At 38.9% G+C, this 17,498-nt stretch overlaps 1 protein-coding gene across 5 annotated transcripts in view; it reads right to left on the bottom strand.

The window, feature by feature from the left end:
* The window catches only part of FER (FER tyrosine kinase), a 196,671-nt gene that overhangs the window by 61,466 nt on the left and 117,707 nt on the right, over nt 1-17,498 (bottom strand). The gene's annotated exons all lie outside the window — the stretch shown is intronic.

Here is a 17,498-nt window from a genome sequence, read left to right as displayed (position 1 = left end):
ATATATCTTACTGTTCTGGGCAAGGACAAAAAATCATAGCGGACCTTTCTACATCACACTATTTATTTGCTAGTGAGTAGCCAGCTGTTGCTCTGGTCTTTGCTTCTTTTCACTTTGAACTGAATGACTACAGCGATTCTTTCTTGCAAGTAATGTACTGTTCTACAACTTTATATACCGTCTTTCTTAGCAATATGAAAAGAGACCCTACATTAAAAGTTTCATATCAGATTTTCTTAGGAGTCCATTTCTATTTATATTTATACTGTAAGATCTAAAATAAGAGAATATTAAAGAAAAAAGTCTGCTGCTATGGAGTGTAGCTGTAATGCCCTTCAAATATTACGTGTGAGTTACGGTAAAATGGATTAGCACCTTAACTGCAGCTGCTATGTTTAGTTTTGCCTGAGATCAGGTTTCTTTTAGTGCTAACGATTTGGACATGATGGCTTTATAGCTGTCCCATAATGAAAACTCCAAGAAAATAACAGATGATAAACTACAGATAAAAAACTTTGTTTCCATTTTGATTGATTCCTTTTTCCGTAGAAACAGTAACACTACAGGAAATCCAGAAAACTATTTTCACAGAATTGTATAATAGTTGATGTGGTCAGGGACCTCTGGAGGTCACCTGGTCCAACCCCCTGCTCAAGCAGGGTCACCTGCTTGTTGAGCCAGTTGCCCAGGACCATGTCCAGGCAGCTTTTGAGTATCTCCAAGGATGGAGACTCCACAACCTCCCTGGGCAACCTGTGCCAGCGCTTGGTCTCCCTCACAGTGAAAAAGTGTTTCCTGATGTTCAGAGGGAAGCTTCTGTGTTTCAGTCTGTGCCCATTGCCTCTGGTCCTGTCACTGGGCACCACTGGAAGGAGCCTGGCTCCGTCCTCTTTGCACCCTCCCTTGAGATATTATATACTTGCTGAGGGTGTGCTCTGCCCCATCATTCAGATCATTAATGAATATGTTCAACAGAATCAGAGCCGGTATTGACCCCTGTGGTATACTGGTAGTTACTGACCTCCAGTTTTATTAATAGCCTGATTCCAGTTAAACAGGTGGATAAAAATATCTGATACATTCTTTCTTCAGTGACAAATTTCTGACAATTTTTTAAAAGCTGTGCACATAACAGCAGAACACAGTCCGTTTAAAGCACATACGATCTATTTTCCATTTGTCAGAGTAACAAAGGGTTTGTGCAAACCACATAATCCGGAAGCGTGGATCACCTAGGTATTTAAAATTAGACTGCCAGAGCACATTGTTAAAGTGCAAGGATGAAGGCAAAGGCAAGTAATCTTTTCTACTCACAGTGCTCTCATGCTGGGCCAGCCAGCACCCCTCAAGTGAGCAAGCAAACACTGCATCCTGAGTACACCAACAGTGCTGCTGGCACGCACAGAGGCCATAGTGCCCCTTCTTCCCAGGCTGGGTAACACACCGATGGAAAATCAAGATCTGACTGAATGCCCTTGACTCTAAAGCCAATTTGAAATAACCTCTGTTTTAGAAAAGATACTCACACACATTACATCTCCAAAGTTGGACAGGGTGAATCTTGGGAATTTTAAATTCTAATGAAATCTTAAAAAAACAGAATATTGTTGCAAATTGGACTGGGTAACGATCACCATTCCTTTAATCTGAGAGTTTACTGATATAGTCTGGTAACCGGCAAACAGTAGGTATTGCCAGAAAGAAGGAAGATAAACACTCCAATGAAATATGTGTCATTTCTTAGACACATAAATAGAATTATTCTGGTTACAGCAGACAGTTAATAATAACTTCTAAGCAATTCCCCCCCTCCAACACCTACAGACAAGCTTATGAAAATTATTTTGTTTATATACTGAAAACTCAATGTTCTGTACACAGAAATCATCTTTTAATTAGTAATGATGATTATATGCCTTTACGAATGTGAAATCTTGACAAATTGTGGCATTACTTCAATAAGAATAGTAAATCAAGGAAGCTTACAGAACAAGCATATAAGACCATGTAAAAAAAAAAAACCCACCCTCAATGAACCAATGCTCGAATATTGAAAACTTGCTGCAGGAAGAACTGAAAAGACAGAGTTCAATTTGATATACCAAAAAAAAAAAAAAAAAAAGATGGTTTCTCACACAGCTATACTAAAAATGGAGGAACAAGTAATAAGTAAGGAAGGTCTATTTATAAAACATGTTACAGCATCAGTGTGAGTCTAAATTCATATTCCTCACAATTCATATAAATTCTTTGTACAAATCAGATACTGTTCTCAACAATCAACAGTAAAAAAATCTGTTCTCAAATAACAAGCTACTAAAGATAATAAAGTATCAAAAGAAAAGCTTACCATACCCATTAAAAAATTTAGAAGTAACATGTTACAAATTTGTTGCTAATATGCTCAGGGAATCAGATTAAGATCCTAATTTTCATCAGTTTGTTTCTGAACAGGATTAAAAGCTGCTCAGTTCCTTACCTCAGCATGTCAAACTCGTGAAATACAAGCCTGTAACTTCCCAATAAAATCACACCATCAGGAAGTGCTTTAGATTTGCTAGTTTTCAGTGTTTGGCATGTACAGTATGAAATTCTAGAGTTTAGAGCAAATCCAGCACTCTATAACTCCAGTTGTATACAGTGTGTTTTATGCCTATTATACCTATACACACCTTTAATAAAATTATCTTAATCTGTCTCAGAGTCTCAACAGTTAAAAATGTCAGCAAAGGTACGTTTTCACTAGCAGATCTCTTTTCATATATCTGTCCTTGCACGGTGATGATAAAAATGTCTTTTAAATACTCTGTTCAATATTGGTTTGAAAGCACTGTTAGTTGCATACAAAATAAAAGAGCAAAGTGATATGCATCTCCTTCTGTAAAAGATATGTGATTTTAGGTTAAATCTGATTATCCTCATCATTGTGATACCAACATAGCCTTAAGTGTCTGTCCTTTAATTAACAGAATTACTCTTACTAGTTAATTCTGACTTTTACTGTCTACTGTGGCCAACGTTCCAGCTATTCATCTTCACAGGAAAGCATCCACATGAATACCTTCAAAGCAGAGTTAAGAGGATTTCACTTCAAACCCTTCAGTGTAGAACTGTAGCTATGTAATATCTTTATGTGCTTCTTAAAACAAGTTTAAATATAAAAAGCTCTTATTCACTATTTGCAGCACATAGTGTCAGAGCATTATCTCGAATATAACAGCTGTTGATAAAATTGGAATAAACAGAACAATCAGACTTCAAAACAACTGAAACAAAACTAGATGACTACATAATAGTAAGTAATGTTTTCTCTTATATGTGAAATTTCCATTGTATTCTACACAGCTACCTGTTATTCCAGTTAATGGCACACAACACTACCGGGAAATGAGGTCTGCTCCAACCACTGTTAAGTACTACAGAAATAATTAGACCATTATAGTATTATCACCAAGCAGAAATTGACTGCCTGTTTTGGGTTTGCAGGAGGATAAATAAAAGTACTAGAGTGCCTGCCTAATACGATAGAATTATTTTACTAAGTAGATGACAAACTGTAGTGTATATGCAGAAGCTCCATGAGAGCAGCCTCCTATAATTGGATTCCTGAAAACAGCCCCTCATGTATTTCACTGTGAATGGAACTATTTCTCATTATATGCAGAAATTTTAAGAGAGTGAAAATACCACATATCAGCATCTCCTAGTGTTGGCCATACTTCATAGCATAAACTTTATGCTGTATGTTAAGTAGTATTTTGCAGCTATATAACAGTTGACTTAATGGCACGCACAAAAGTAAGCTAATGTTTTGCACGAGAAAAAAACTATCAGTGGTCTATGAGAAGAAATCAAAATACAAGTAACAGCAATGAAATATGTTAAATCAGTTTACAAAATATTTAATTATGGAAAACTGATTTAATGGCACTTATCATCAACTATGAGTATGTACTTCAGTGTTCTCCTGAGCTGGTGGCCAAAATGGTATCTACCTACTTGTTCTAGGCACTCTTGGCATTATTCTGATAGCCAGTATTGATGCCAAACATCATTAAAATATAATTTTGAAATTATGGTGGGAAATCTCCCACTTATTGGTATCTAGATATACAAACATACATTATTTATATACCTATGTTATAAATAATAATATACAATTATTTATAAGTGTGTTCACATCATAGCAATTACTAAGAATGCGACGGAATTATATATATTATTACTTACAACCTCTAAAAGTGGGAAAATGTCTTTATTAAACAGCCTTGTTAAGTAGCAGTTTGTTTAAAGAGCCCACTAAATTCTTCTCACATTTATACACATATTAATTACGCAGATGCAGCATGCTTCTGGCCATACCACTTAATAGTCACCTAACACAGAGGAGCTCCCTGATTCAGTATTTGTAATTGTTTTATAAGAAATTATAATATTATTGAAATGACCTTTATCTGTACCTGTAAATATTTATAAATTTGAGGATTCATATGGTCAGTTTTCTAACATAAGAATTTTCAAGTTTCTTTATTGCCTAGTATCTTAGTCCCATATACAATTATCAACAAAACAAATCCAAACACAGCTGCTTAAAACTACGAATTTAAAATAGTAAACATCTGTAGCAATTCTAGAAAACCATTTTTTAAGAAAGTAAGCAGCTAATTGACAAACTATTAAAAATGTGTTTAGAAATGCTGAAGCACTCATTTTCCTTGAAAATGTGTGCCTTCACTTTTCAACTAATAGATCATCCGTGTGTAATGCAGTGCTTTCACTTTTTTTTATTTTACATAAACTGTAAAGCTTTTCAACTGCCTACAGAGTACTATTGTGAAATCCAGTTAAAACTGACCTCTAAAGATCCCTTCCAACCCAAAGCATTCTATGATTCTATGATTCATTTTTCCTGTTAAATAAAGCAAATAAAAGTTGCTATAATCATGCAAAGTTTTGCCATAGTCATATTAACAATGGTAATGATGAAGTATGAGTGGAAATGCTTGTATATGAAAATAAAAGATGAAAGAAAAAAGAAGAGTTAAAAGAACAGCATGCATTGAGAACCAAGGACATGATTAGCAGCAACAAACAGGTAAACACAGAGAAGTTGCTTGCACCAGGACTGCGATGCGAATGACTTTGTAGCAGAAGATCTGTGATGAGACTATACAATAAAGATGACTCACTAGCACAAAATAACTACACTACAATAAAATGCAGATGAGAAGAGGGTTACAACACGTTAAATGGGCTATTTCACTTCCTTTTAATGGGATGACAGACTACAGACATACAATATTCATAATGAGGAAAATATTGACAATGGTCAGCAACCTTGCCTTAGAGTTAAGGTGGATCAAATAAGCTGCAGTGTGAAGTAAACGATCCTACCACATTATCTACTTATTCCCAAATGGCATAAAAGCCGTCCCAAACCAAGTCTGTCATCATCTGTCATGAATAAACCAGAAAGCACAGCAAGACATCAATAGCCAGCATCCCTTGTTCCCTGTGCTGCACAAAATAACCCTGCCCAGACTACTTTGACTCTAGGTTTTGGTATTGTGGCTATGAGGATACAGGACTGTGAGTGAGTAGATGCCACCTACTTCAGAAATTAACTAAAAGTAAATCACCTTCCCCCAGGAAGTCTTCCGTTCAGGTCTGTTTCATTAATTCCTATAATTGGACTATGCATCAAAAAAACCTAATCACTAGCCTTGTGAGGGATTTCAGATTAAAAAGTAGTGACAGACTATGTGAAACAGAATATATGTGAAGAACAGAGTTTTTTTAATCTAAAGAAAAATAAACATTTTTTAAATGCAGACACATAATATATATTTCTACTTAAAAGTTCTTCTAGGTAAAGGAAAAATAATAATGTGAAGGAACATCAACAAATAAAACTAAAGAAATAAGATGCACACAGAATTTCCTGCGGCTACCAAAATACTTTGTGGATGTTTCATGTTTGGTTCATTTTATTCAGTTTTCAAACAGATTCTCTAGTTTTATCTACTTGCTGATTTATTTTTGTACAATCTTGATACAAAATACAGTATCAAAGCCTAAAATATTTGAAAACATAAAAATCAAACTCTACTCTCAAACGCCACAATAAAAGAAGACTGCACATTGGGGCTTCGGTCCCGTTTTATCAAATAGAGAAGGGCTGAGACAAAAAGAATTTTTAATCACCACCACCTACTCCCCAACAAAGGAATCAGACTGCTCCCCATCTTCTCTTAATATCCTCACAACTGGAAACCATGCAGCAAATAGGAAGGCAGAGGCACATGTGAATGTACAAGACTAATACCAGGGGAAGGGAGGAAGAAGAAACAGGGTCAGTATGTGTGCATGTGCATGCGTACTACAATATGGCTAGGGGGGAGAGGGTGAAGTTGGACATACGTGGAGCGAAGGAACCAATGGAGGGGGTGCCTGGTTCATAGGGCGGTGTGCCCAACAAGACAAAAGGTGGCAGAGGCAGAAGCATGGCAGGTTATAGAGTAAAAGAGACAAAGGAAAACAGAAGCTGGAAGCTTAGCTGAGTGCAAGAGGAAAGGATAAAGAGAGAGACAAAAACTAGAGAAACAGACAGGGGTCATACTTGTGTGAAGGGAAATTGTAGGACAGACAGGAGGCACCTTTAGCAACAGCTGGGTATTGAGCCAGATAACCTATTTGACTAAAGACTGTCTTCCAGAGAAAAAAGAAGAATTGAATGGAAAATAAAGTCAGGCAGTTACTATCACTGTTAAAAATCTGCACCTTATCTGTAATCTGAATTTATCTAGAATTTGACCGACTTTTTTTTGTTGCATTGACTTTTAACAGCATGCAGTAAAGATTCAGGATGTGACTGCAAGATAGGACACAGACCTGAAATTTGCTGGCAAAACTCAGCTATTGAGGATGCACAATACAACTAATGCAGAAGATCATGCAAAACTGTAAAGTTTTAAGGGATCTCAAGAAAGAAGCCATTGGAAGAAAATCTGAATGATTTCTATAGAGATCTCACTGCCTCCAGAAGCAGGAAATAGAAAAAAACCCAAAATACAAAGTAGAAAACATAGCAGCTGAATCACATAAAACTAAAAGTTAACTTTTTTTTCAGCATCGATCAACACTCCAGGCCTGTGTATGAAACCAGCTGCACCTCAGAGACAGCAGGGCTAACCTTAGGCTCAGGGAAGCCATAGCGTACACATACTTCAGCTACTCTTAGCATCAGCATCTCAGCATCATCCTTTCTTCAAGATGATAATTCATTTAGCTGAAAAGCCCAGATAATATGGACATTGTACAACATATCAAGAAATAAATTGTACATAGCTCAGTCTCAGCACCGAGACTTTGGTTACAAATGGTCTTGTTGGTTTCAGTGCAACACATGGAATACATTTCAGTGCAATACATGGAATCAGCTGTGTTTTGGTGCTAAGCGTAAATCATAGAATCACAGAACCATAGGTTGGAAAAGACCTCTAAGATCATCAAGTCCAACCTTCTGCCCAATACCACCATGCCTACTAAACCATAACCCGTAGTGCCACATCTACACGTTTTTTGAACACCTCCAGAGATGGTGACTCCACCACATCCCTGGGCAGCCTGTTCCAATGTCTGACCACTCTTTCAGTAAAGAAATTTTTCCTAATATCCAATCTAAATATCCCCTGGCACAATTTGAAACCACTGCCTCTAGTCCTATCGCTAGTTACCTGGGAAAAAGAGACCAACACCCACCTCATTACAACCTCCTTTCAGGTAGTTGCAGAGAGCAAGAAGGTCTCCCCTCAGCTCCCTCTTCTCCAGACTAAACAGACCCAGCTCCCTCAGTCATTCCTCGTAAGACTTGTTCTCCAGACCCCTCACCAGCTTTTCTGCCCTTCTCTGGACACGCTCCAGCACCTCAATGTCCTTCTTGGAGTGAGGGGCCCAAAACTGAACACAGCACTCGAGGTGTGGCCTCAGCAGTGCCAAGTACAGGGGCACGGTCACCCCTCTACTCCTGCTGGCCACACCATTCCTGATACAAGCCAGGAAGCCGTTGGCCTTCTTGGCCACCTGGGCACGCTGCTGGCTCATGTTCAGATGGCTGTCGACCAGCACCCCCAGGTCCTTTTCCACTGGGCAGCTCTCCAGGCACTCTTCCCCAAGCCTGTAGCATTGTATGGAGTTGTTGTGACCCAAGTGCAGGACCCGGCATTTGGCCTTGTTGAAACTCATGCAGTTGGCCTCGGCCCATCAATCCAGTCTGTCCAGATCTCCCTGCAGAGACTTCCTACCCTCAAGCAGATCAAGACTCCCACCCAGCTTGGTGTCATCTGCAAACTTACTGAGGGTCCACTCAGTCCCCTCATCCAGATCATTGATAAAGATATTCAAAAAGACCGGACCCAAAACTGAGCCCTGGGGGACACCACTCATGACTGGCTGCCAGCTGGATTTAACTCCATTCGCCACCACTCTGCGCTCGGTCATTCAGCCAGTTCTTTATCCAGCGAAGAGCACATCCATCCATAACACGGCCAGCCAGTTTCTCCAGGAGGATGCTGTGGGGAACAGTGTCAAAGGCCTTTACTAAAGTTCAGGGAGACAACATCCACAGCCTTTCCCTCATCTACTACGCACGTCACCTGGTCATAACAGATCAGGCTGGTCAAACAGGACCTGTCTTTTATGAACCCAATGCTGGCTAGGGCTGATCCCCTGGTTGTCCTTCACATGCCCATTGAGCATACTCAAGATGATCCGGTCCATTATCTTCCCCTCTACTGAGGTCAGGCTGACAGGCCTGTAGTTCCTGGGATGCTCCTTCCAGCCCTTCTTGTAGATGGGTGTTACGCTGGTGATCCTCCAGCCATCTGGGACCTCCCCTGTTAGCCAGGACTGCTGACAGATGATGGAGAGCGGCTTGGCCAGCTCCTCCACCAGTCCCCTCAGCACTCTTGGGTCATCCGACCCCACAGACTTGTAAGTGTTCAGGTGGCACAGCAGGTCATTAACTGCTTCCTCCTGGATTATGGGAGGTTTATTCTGCTCTCCATCCCTATGTTCCAGCACTGGGAAATGACTACCCTGGGAATAATCAGTCTGATTATTAAAGACTAAGACAAAGAAGGCATTAAGTACCTCAGCCTTTTCCTAATCCTTGGTGGCAACATTTTCCCCCACACCCAATAAAGGATGGAGATTCTCCTTGGCTCTCTTTTCGTTATTGATGTATTTGTAAAAACATTTTTGTTGTCCTTTACAATAATGGCCAGCCTGAGTTCTAGCTGGGCTTTTGCCTTTCTAATTTCCTCTCTGCACGATTTAATGAGACCTCTGTACGCCTCTTGAGTCACCTGTCCTTTCTTCCATAAGTGGTAGACCCTCCTTTTTTTCCTGAGACCCAGCAAGAGCTCCCTGTTCAGCCAGGCGGCTGTCTTCCCCACCGCTTCATCTTGCAGCACATGGGGACAGCCTGCTCCTGTGCCTTTAAGACTTCCTCCTTGAAGAACATCCAGCCTTCCTGAACCCCTTTGCCCTTCAGGACTCTCTCCCAGAGGACCCTCTCAACTAGTGTCCTGAACAGGCCAAAGTCTGCCCTCCGAGAGGCCATGGTGGTGGTTTTGCTGACCCCCCTCTTTACTTCACCTCGAACTGAGAACTCTATCATTTCATGGTCGTTAAGACCAAGATGGCCTCCGACCACCACATCTCCCACCAGTCCTTCTCTGTTAGTAAACAGTAGGTCTAGTGAAGCACCTCCCCTGGTAGGCTCACCTACCAGCTGCGTCAGAAAGTGTCTTCCACACACTCCAGTAACCTCCTAGACTGTTTTCTCTCTGCTGTGTTGTATTTCCAGCAGATGTCCAGTAAGTTAAAGTCCCCCATGAGCACAAGGGCTAGCGATTGTGAAAATTCTGCCAGCCTCTTGTAGAAAACTTCATCTACCTCTTCATCCTGGTTGGATGGTCTATAACAGACTCCCAAGCAGGATGTCTGCCTTGTTGGCTTTCCCCCTCATCTTTATCCACGAGCATTCGACCTTGTCATCACAATCGTTGAGTTCTATACAATTGAGTATCACGACATACGGAAAATATGACTAATTCCACAAAAGTTAGTTAAGATTTAGTAGGTTGTAACAGCCCTACCTCAGCACCAGCTATACTGGATCTGTAGGTATTTCTTGCCATGTAGCTCTCTTTACTAACAAAGGCCAAAATGAGGGCCTGTTAGGTCAGGCAGAATACTGTGCTTTATCAGCAAATGCTTCTGACCCAACACACCCTGTGGAAGTAAAAAGTGCTGTAACACTGTAGCAATGGAGTCACCTTAGTTTCAGAAGAGATGGAGTGAGTAAGCCAAGCCAGACCAAGGCCAACTGCAGGTAGGATAGCACGAACAGAAGTCACCCCAGAGCTTGGGTTAAGAATGGCTTATCAGATCCTGTTACAGGCACTACAGAAATCGCTATGCGCTTTCTGAACGTGCCTGGGACCTAGCATAGCTGAAATCAAGCAGTGCTGCACCTGAACTAATAAAGCCTGTCAGCTCTGAATTGCTTCTGCATCAATGGCAAAGGCAATTTGCATCTCAAATGATTCAGCACAAATCTGAACAGGTCACCTTATCCAATTGCAAAGATGGATGTTATGACCTTACAGAACTCCACCCTGAAAGCTAGCTACGTATGTCTAGATGTAAGCTAAACATACACAGTTGAAACCTAATTCAGACAGCCTTCCCACACTATTAGATTACTGGAAGTTTTCATAGCTGTTCACACGTACAAGCATAGTTCAACCTGCTTCCAGCTGCAAGCGTTCAGCAAATCTGCCCTAATATATGTTAGCACGAGCCTAAATAAAACAAGGAACACAAACTCTGTGTCCAGTTAAGCATGGGGTTGCTTTTTTTGCAACCATGTATCTATTCTCAAATAGGAATTCTCTGGTGGTACCACAAATGCACACTAGCACTCCAGAGAAATGCTGATAACGCATTTAGCATTAAAGAGAAAAATGTCCAGAAATGCCCACTGGGGAGGGGGTGTGGGAGTCATACTCAGAGCAGATCACAGATGGAACAGACTAAATACGGCCTCCTGCTACAGAATAGATTTGGGGATGAGAAACAGCTCTTGGAAAACTGTTCAGAACTGTACGAGGTAAGGATCTGGTACAGAAAGGAGATTTAGTTTTCATAACATCGTAATATAATGTAACATATAATATATTCATAATGTATTATATTATCATTATATATGTGCCAGAGGAAGCTAAATTAAGACTCGACAGATAAACCAGATTCTTGAATTGCCTATTTTTGAATGCCTGACAAAGCAGAAAGAAAAATCTGTCAAAATATTTCTGGGGATGTAATTTTAACTATGTTGATTATAAAAATGTTTAACTATGTAAAAACCTGAAACAGAAAGTAGGGTACAGGCTTGTGATTAAAGTGTAAAAGGAGTAGGTCACAAACAGTGTGACTGCAAGCTTCCTTCTACTACCTTGAATTGGCCATTGGAACTTGTAAAGATGTTTGCATCTACTGTCAATCAGACAAATCCTTCCAGAAAAAGCTGGTGCAGGTGTGAGGACGGTGCTTATCTTGACAACTTGTGCAGACTCTTTTTGCTGGAGGAACAGAGGCACCTTCGAACATTCTACAGGATAAACTGTTGAAATAGTTGCATGAAGTGGTAACTACACCACAAGACTACACATCCGTCTTCAAAATGCCCTACTCTAGAACACACAGTTCACAAACATGCAAAGTTCCTACTTCTAAATTAAATTCTTCTTTCAGAGCAAGATAAAGTTCTAGTAAATTGAAATGAACATAAAGAAGGAGAAGAAAGAATTTTGTGGCTTGGGATTGCTTCTTCCATCTTACAGATGACATTTGATTTTGATTTGATTTTCCACTAAACCCACGAAGAGAAAAAAACATTCTAAGTTTAAAGAGAGTCCTGCAATTTGTTTTTGATTACATGGAAGATTGCATGATAAATTATGAGCAGAAGAAAACAGAGTTAAGTGATCCTGAGTGTTTCAGTGAATTAAAATCCCTTATTCTCAAAGCAGAAATACCATAATAAGATCCAAGATCACTAAGAGAGAAATTAGGTCTAGGAAGACAATAGTAAGGAAGGGTAAAAGAGAAGGGTATTCTAGTTCCTTCTTTTCCTGTCTTTTTCCACTAAAAAATGCTGAGTTCACTCTCACAGGAGAAAAGAACAGGAATCAGGTTTTGTCAAGCCCTTCACCCTTTCCTGATAATCTTCTCTACACCCCATCAAAATCCAGCATCCAAACATCCGTCTCAGGTTATCAGTCCGGACTCTGGCCAGCTTACAGATAATGCCAAGAGTATTCCAGGCAGTCTCCCTGATAATCATCTAAATTTGCTAAAAACGAGCTGTTATGAAAACTCCTTATGCCCTGTGCAGCCTTAAGAGACACTGGCAAATTGTTCTTTTCCTGTTCTGAATATCAAAGCAGCTCCTCGTAATGAATTCCCTTTCTTCAGTTTTAAGGTCAACAATGCAGGATAAAGCACAAAGAAGCCACTGGGAAAACAGGCACAGAGCAAAGAAAAATGAATAAATTAACCCAGAAAATATGAGGAAAATGTCCAATTTTTTGGATTGATGTAGCATCACAGAAAATTTACATGCCTTCTTACACTTTACCATAAACCATACTTTTACAAAAATTTCTGCTGTTCCTCGTATTGGAAACCATCCCTGTCAAAGCGTTATCTACGTTAGAAAGCTCCTGTAGTGAAGGCTACAGACTGCACTGACAGCCTCAAATACGCAGCAACCCTCACTGAACAATTTTAAGGCTAGCATCCCACCTTTACTACATTACTTTTTAGCCAGGTTAGTAAATTCCATATTCCATTCCACAATACAAACTCAAGGCTTTATGCTAACTCGAAGAGTTTCGCAAATCTTAACATATAAGGTTTCTTTTCCCGAAATTCATTAGCAATTCTCACTTTTTCTGTCTTTCTTTGGATAAATTGAGTACTCAAAATGTATCACAACAAATAACCAAAAAGTTATTCTTAAGTTATGAAATAATGCTGTATTCATATCTTTAGATCAGAAGGTATCAGAAAAAAACTCCATCCACCTTTGCAACCTTATCAAACCATCTTAGCTGACATTTCATTACAAAGTAGTAAGAAAAGGAAGAGTATTACAAAGAAAATAACTTACAGAAACCTATATGATTATCAGTTCTTCATAAGACTGACAGGTGCAAATAGTCTGACCTTTCTAAGCAGAATTTTTGAAAAATCCTGGGCAGCTCATCAACTTGCTCATCAACTTGCGAGTAGTACTCTGCTTTTCCTGGAGCTGATCTGAATCATTTCTACTCCATCAATGCAGGATTTAAAATTCACTGCATGATATTGCAATTACTGTAAGATTTATTTCACTGTATTTCAAAATAAAACATGCCTTTTTGGCATGGAGCTCTCATTAGCTGTGTGCTAACACAGCATCTGAAATCTGCTCTGAGGCAGTGGAGACAGAAGAAACTGGCATCCAAATACTTTTTATCTACTTATTCAGTAGCCTCACTGCAGTTCAAATCAGTAGAGACACTTTACCCACCGTATTCTCTCCAGCTACCGCTGCAAGGTAAAGCTCTGGGTCATAAACAAAGTATACAGGCTCCTATCTGAATAACAGCTTGCTATTAAAACACAGTCCTCCCCTGGATACATCCCACTTGCTGTGCATATGCTAAGCAGATGACCAGCAAATGCTCAACAAATTAGATAGTGTGGCACACTGTGCGGAGAACTCTACAAGGAAATTACACTGATTCTGGATCTCACACCATGTGCTCTCTGGCTCAAGACATCACACCGTGTGCCCAGGCAGCTGAGATTACATAAGTCTCTGTATCTAGAAACCAGCTCATCTGACTTACCGCATGAGTGCACAGGGCATGCACATATAGATTGTTCAGACCCATCCTAATATAAGAGCTCTAATGGAACGTGAAGACTAGAAGGTAGCAATATGAAATCAAGAAGCATGAGCAAAGGTGGGCGCACACCAGAAGAGAAATAAAAGTCCAACTTGTATTAGGAACACAAAATGAGTGCAAAAAATCAGTGTACAAATGCATGAGTGTTGCGGTCCTCAAATCGTCTTTCTTTTTAATAGTCTTAATATTTTTACACTGGTAACCACAGGTGTCATAGAGAAAGAATCATCAGGACTGAACAGTAAGAGAAAATCTCTGTAAGTAGTTCTCCATTAACAAAAAATTGTAATACAAAGATCATTTCCACCTAGAGTTGTTTTCTCAGTTCTTAGTCTACTGAAAAATTCACAGAAAAAACCTACATCACTGTAAAATTTTGGTTAATTTTTATTACATGGTAGCTGAGAACCCACACAGAAACTTCAGCTTTGGGCCTTTGTAAGGATCTGGGCAGTAGTTCTTTTTAGTTAGTATTTCAATGTCATTTAGGTAAAATAGAATAAAATTAATTATTTGCAAGAGTGCTTTAAAGGTTATTACAAATTTATTCATTATGCAATCACAAAACAACATTTTAAAACCATCTGCTTTACTAAATTGCTTTTTCACAGCAGCTAGCTAGGCTAACTCAAGCCTGAAAATAAGGTTCTTCTAGAGATCTCCATTAACTTACAATTATATATAATGTTTATAAAAAAAATTACTAAAGACTCACTAACTCAATTTCAATTAATATCTTCGCAATTTTGAGAAGGTGAGACGAGAAGAGGGAGAACAATTTGCGTGGGATTTCAAAAATCATTGCTTTTATTTTTCATAAGTCTTATTGTAAATACCTGAATGGCTGTTTTATGTCACATCTCTTTTCTGAAATGTAACTTTCCATGTATATATGAAGCACGTTGTCGCTGCTACATGCATTTTAGCTTCTGTTTATATATGACAGGTAATATTTTAATTATTTTATTTTTTTATCAATTAGAAGAATAGCTTTTAGAAAGCAACAATAAATCTAAATTACACTATAAATAAATACTGTCCTACACAAATTAGAAGCACATACCTCTCAAACAACCCTCTTTAGAATACTGACCGGGGGTTTCTTCTTAGTAGGTAGCCACCACAACTTACTGAGATTTTTATCTGTGGTATGTGTGTCACAAAGAATAAAAAACAGTTGGCAGAATACGCTCTTCTGTATTCAGAGAATACAGAATCATATTATTATACATATATTATTATAATACTTATTATACCTCCTTACTTCGACAATAGTACCAGTTGCTTAGCTGGCAAACAAAAGAACGCAGATCTTTAAAAAATATTCCCCTAACTTTTTCCCCGTATTAAAATGCATGTTGCTTGACATACATTCTTTAAAATGTAAGAAAGAGGTTTATTTTGTGATGGTCACTGGGCATATTTTATTAGACAACACTAAAACACATCCTTGTTAAAATATTTATTATCATCTGTGAGTCCTCAAAAGAAATTGTCTTTCACCAGTTTACTGGACTCTCTTGACTTAAGAAACATACACAGCTTAATTTCTAAAACTCATTAAGGATCTTACTCCTATGTTTTCAGTCTCGTGCATAAAGCATCCTAAGTCCATGTCAACATAAATAGTACCATCATACTGGTGACAGTAACAAAAACCCCCAAGTATTGTCTTTTCAGGCCTTTTCCTTTCTCAATTTAAAGAACTGTTTTTTCATCAGATGTTGTCTGAGAAGCTAGAAGGAGTAGAGTGACATTCTAATCAACTCTAGAAAAAGGTGCCACATTCTGCTTACAGGATATTCCTCACCTTCCCACCTGTAGAGGTTCCTGCAGAAAGACCAGCAGGATAAGACGAAGAAGAGCAGAGACCGGCCCGCTAACAACTCAGCCGATGGCAGGGAGATGATGCATTTTTCCACATACAAACCCCTTAAAAAGAATTTATATAATACACATACACATTACACTAAGACATTCCCTCCTTTCTTGACAGGTGGTGGACTGCAATAAAGAGAACCAAGTCTTTCCGTACTGGAGTACAGTGCCTATGATGGATTGACACTGGGTGGACATACACAGTGAGATCAGTACGACCAACAGCAAGTAAGTGAATAGTAAGTGAATGATGATTCTTTAACATACATAACTTCTCATCTACCTTTTCACTCTGGCTTTGTATCTGCAACATGCTCTGCTACCTTATTTATTATTACAGTTACTCTCTGATACATCATCCGTCTTGAAATTTCTTGTACCAATGCAATTCTACATCAGGACATGTCACTTGTTATGTTAACACGCACGCACACACACACACACACACACACATCAAGAAAAGGGATCTACCTACCTACAAAGGATAATTGTCTTTGACAACTTGTTTTGTTGCTGTTATCTGTTGGCAACATCTGGGGTTTTTTGCATGTAACAATGGATGCACAGATGCTTAAATACACATGTGCCACCTTCTCTATTGTTTCCACTGATGGATTTAACCAGATGTAGAGCTTTTAATCCTATTTACATTTGCAACAAAGTGAAAAGATTTCCCTCCACAGACAGTTTATGACAGAAACACTAATAGAGTAGCACCTTGCTACATAAAGTGCTAAGTTTGAAAATAAATTTTCAATACCTGAACAAATTAACGATCTGAATTAAAATCTGAATCTGGAATGAAAAGCAGAAACAGTGACTACTGAGCCACACCACAGCAGTCTCAAAAGACACAGTAATTGTATAGCCTACATGTACTTGGGATATAAAAACACTAGGAAAAGTGCAAACATTAAATAGAACTCAGAAAACACAGGAGAAATTACACACTTTATGGAACTGTTTCTAATTTTTCCTCAGGGAAAAAACCGTCACACATTTATTTACGCCTTCTCAGCCACACATTTACAGAACACATTTCTAAGCTAAAACATGCCATTTTTAGCTATTAAAAAGAATGTCAGAGTTAAACTGCTTAAACACCTTCAAGCATAAACACATTTAAGACAAAACACAGACAAAGCAGACACTGAGAAAGCTTAGTGGAAGTCAACAAGCCTACCACCACTATTCTGTTCTTCAGACAGCAGTATTAAATACCAAGCCAGAGTACCAATAATTATTATTTTAGGAAATCTCATTCAAACTTGCCATTAGAAAACAGAAAACCAGTAACATCAGAATCACTGTTCCTCTGAACTGATCCAAGTAAGTGCTTTGTCTTTCTTCTGCCAGCTTCCTCAGAGTTTGCATCCTTATTGCTTCTAGCTGATTTGGTCAGTCTCATGCTGTGCTAGCCAAGGTTTAAAATAATATAGAAAAGTATGATGGCTTGAACACAGTACAGTGTTTACGAGGGCAGGTAAGAACGGAAGCTCGCCAGAGGATTTACAGACCAGCAAAACAGCATAAGAATTCAGAAGTTTCTTTCAAATTCAAAGCCATGAGACAGAAGAATTTTTGTATAGAATTGGA

This window comes from Opisthocomus hoazin, chromosome Z, assembly GCF_030867145.1.
Source record: "Opisthocomus hoazin isolate bOpiHoa1 chromosome Z, bOpiHoa1.hap1, whole genome shotgun sequence".
Lineage (NCBI taxonomy): Eukaryota > Metazoa > Chordata > Aves > Opisthocomiformes > Opisthocomidae > Opisthocomus > Opisthocomus hoazin.
This window is presented reverse-complemented; position numbering and strand designations above follow the sequence as displayed.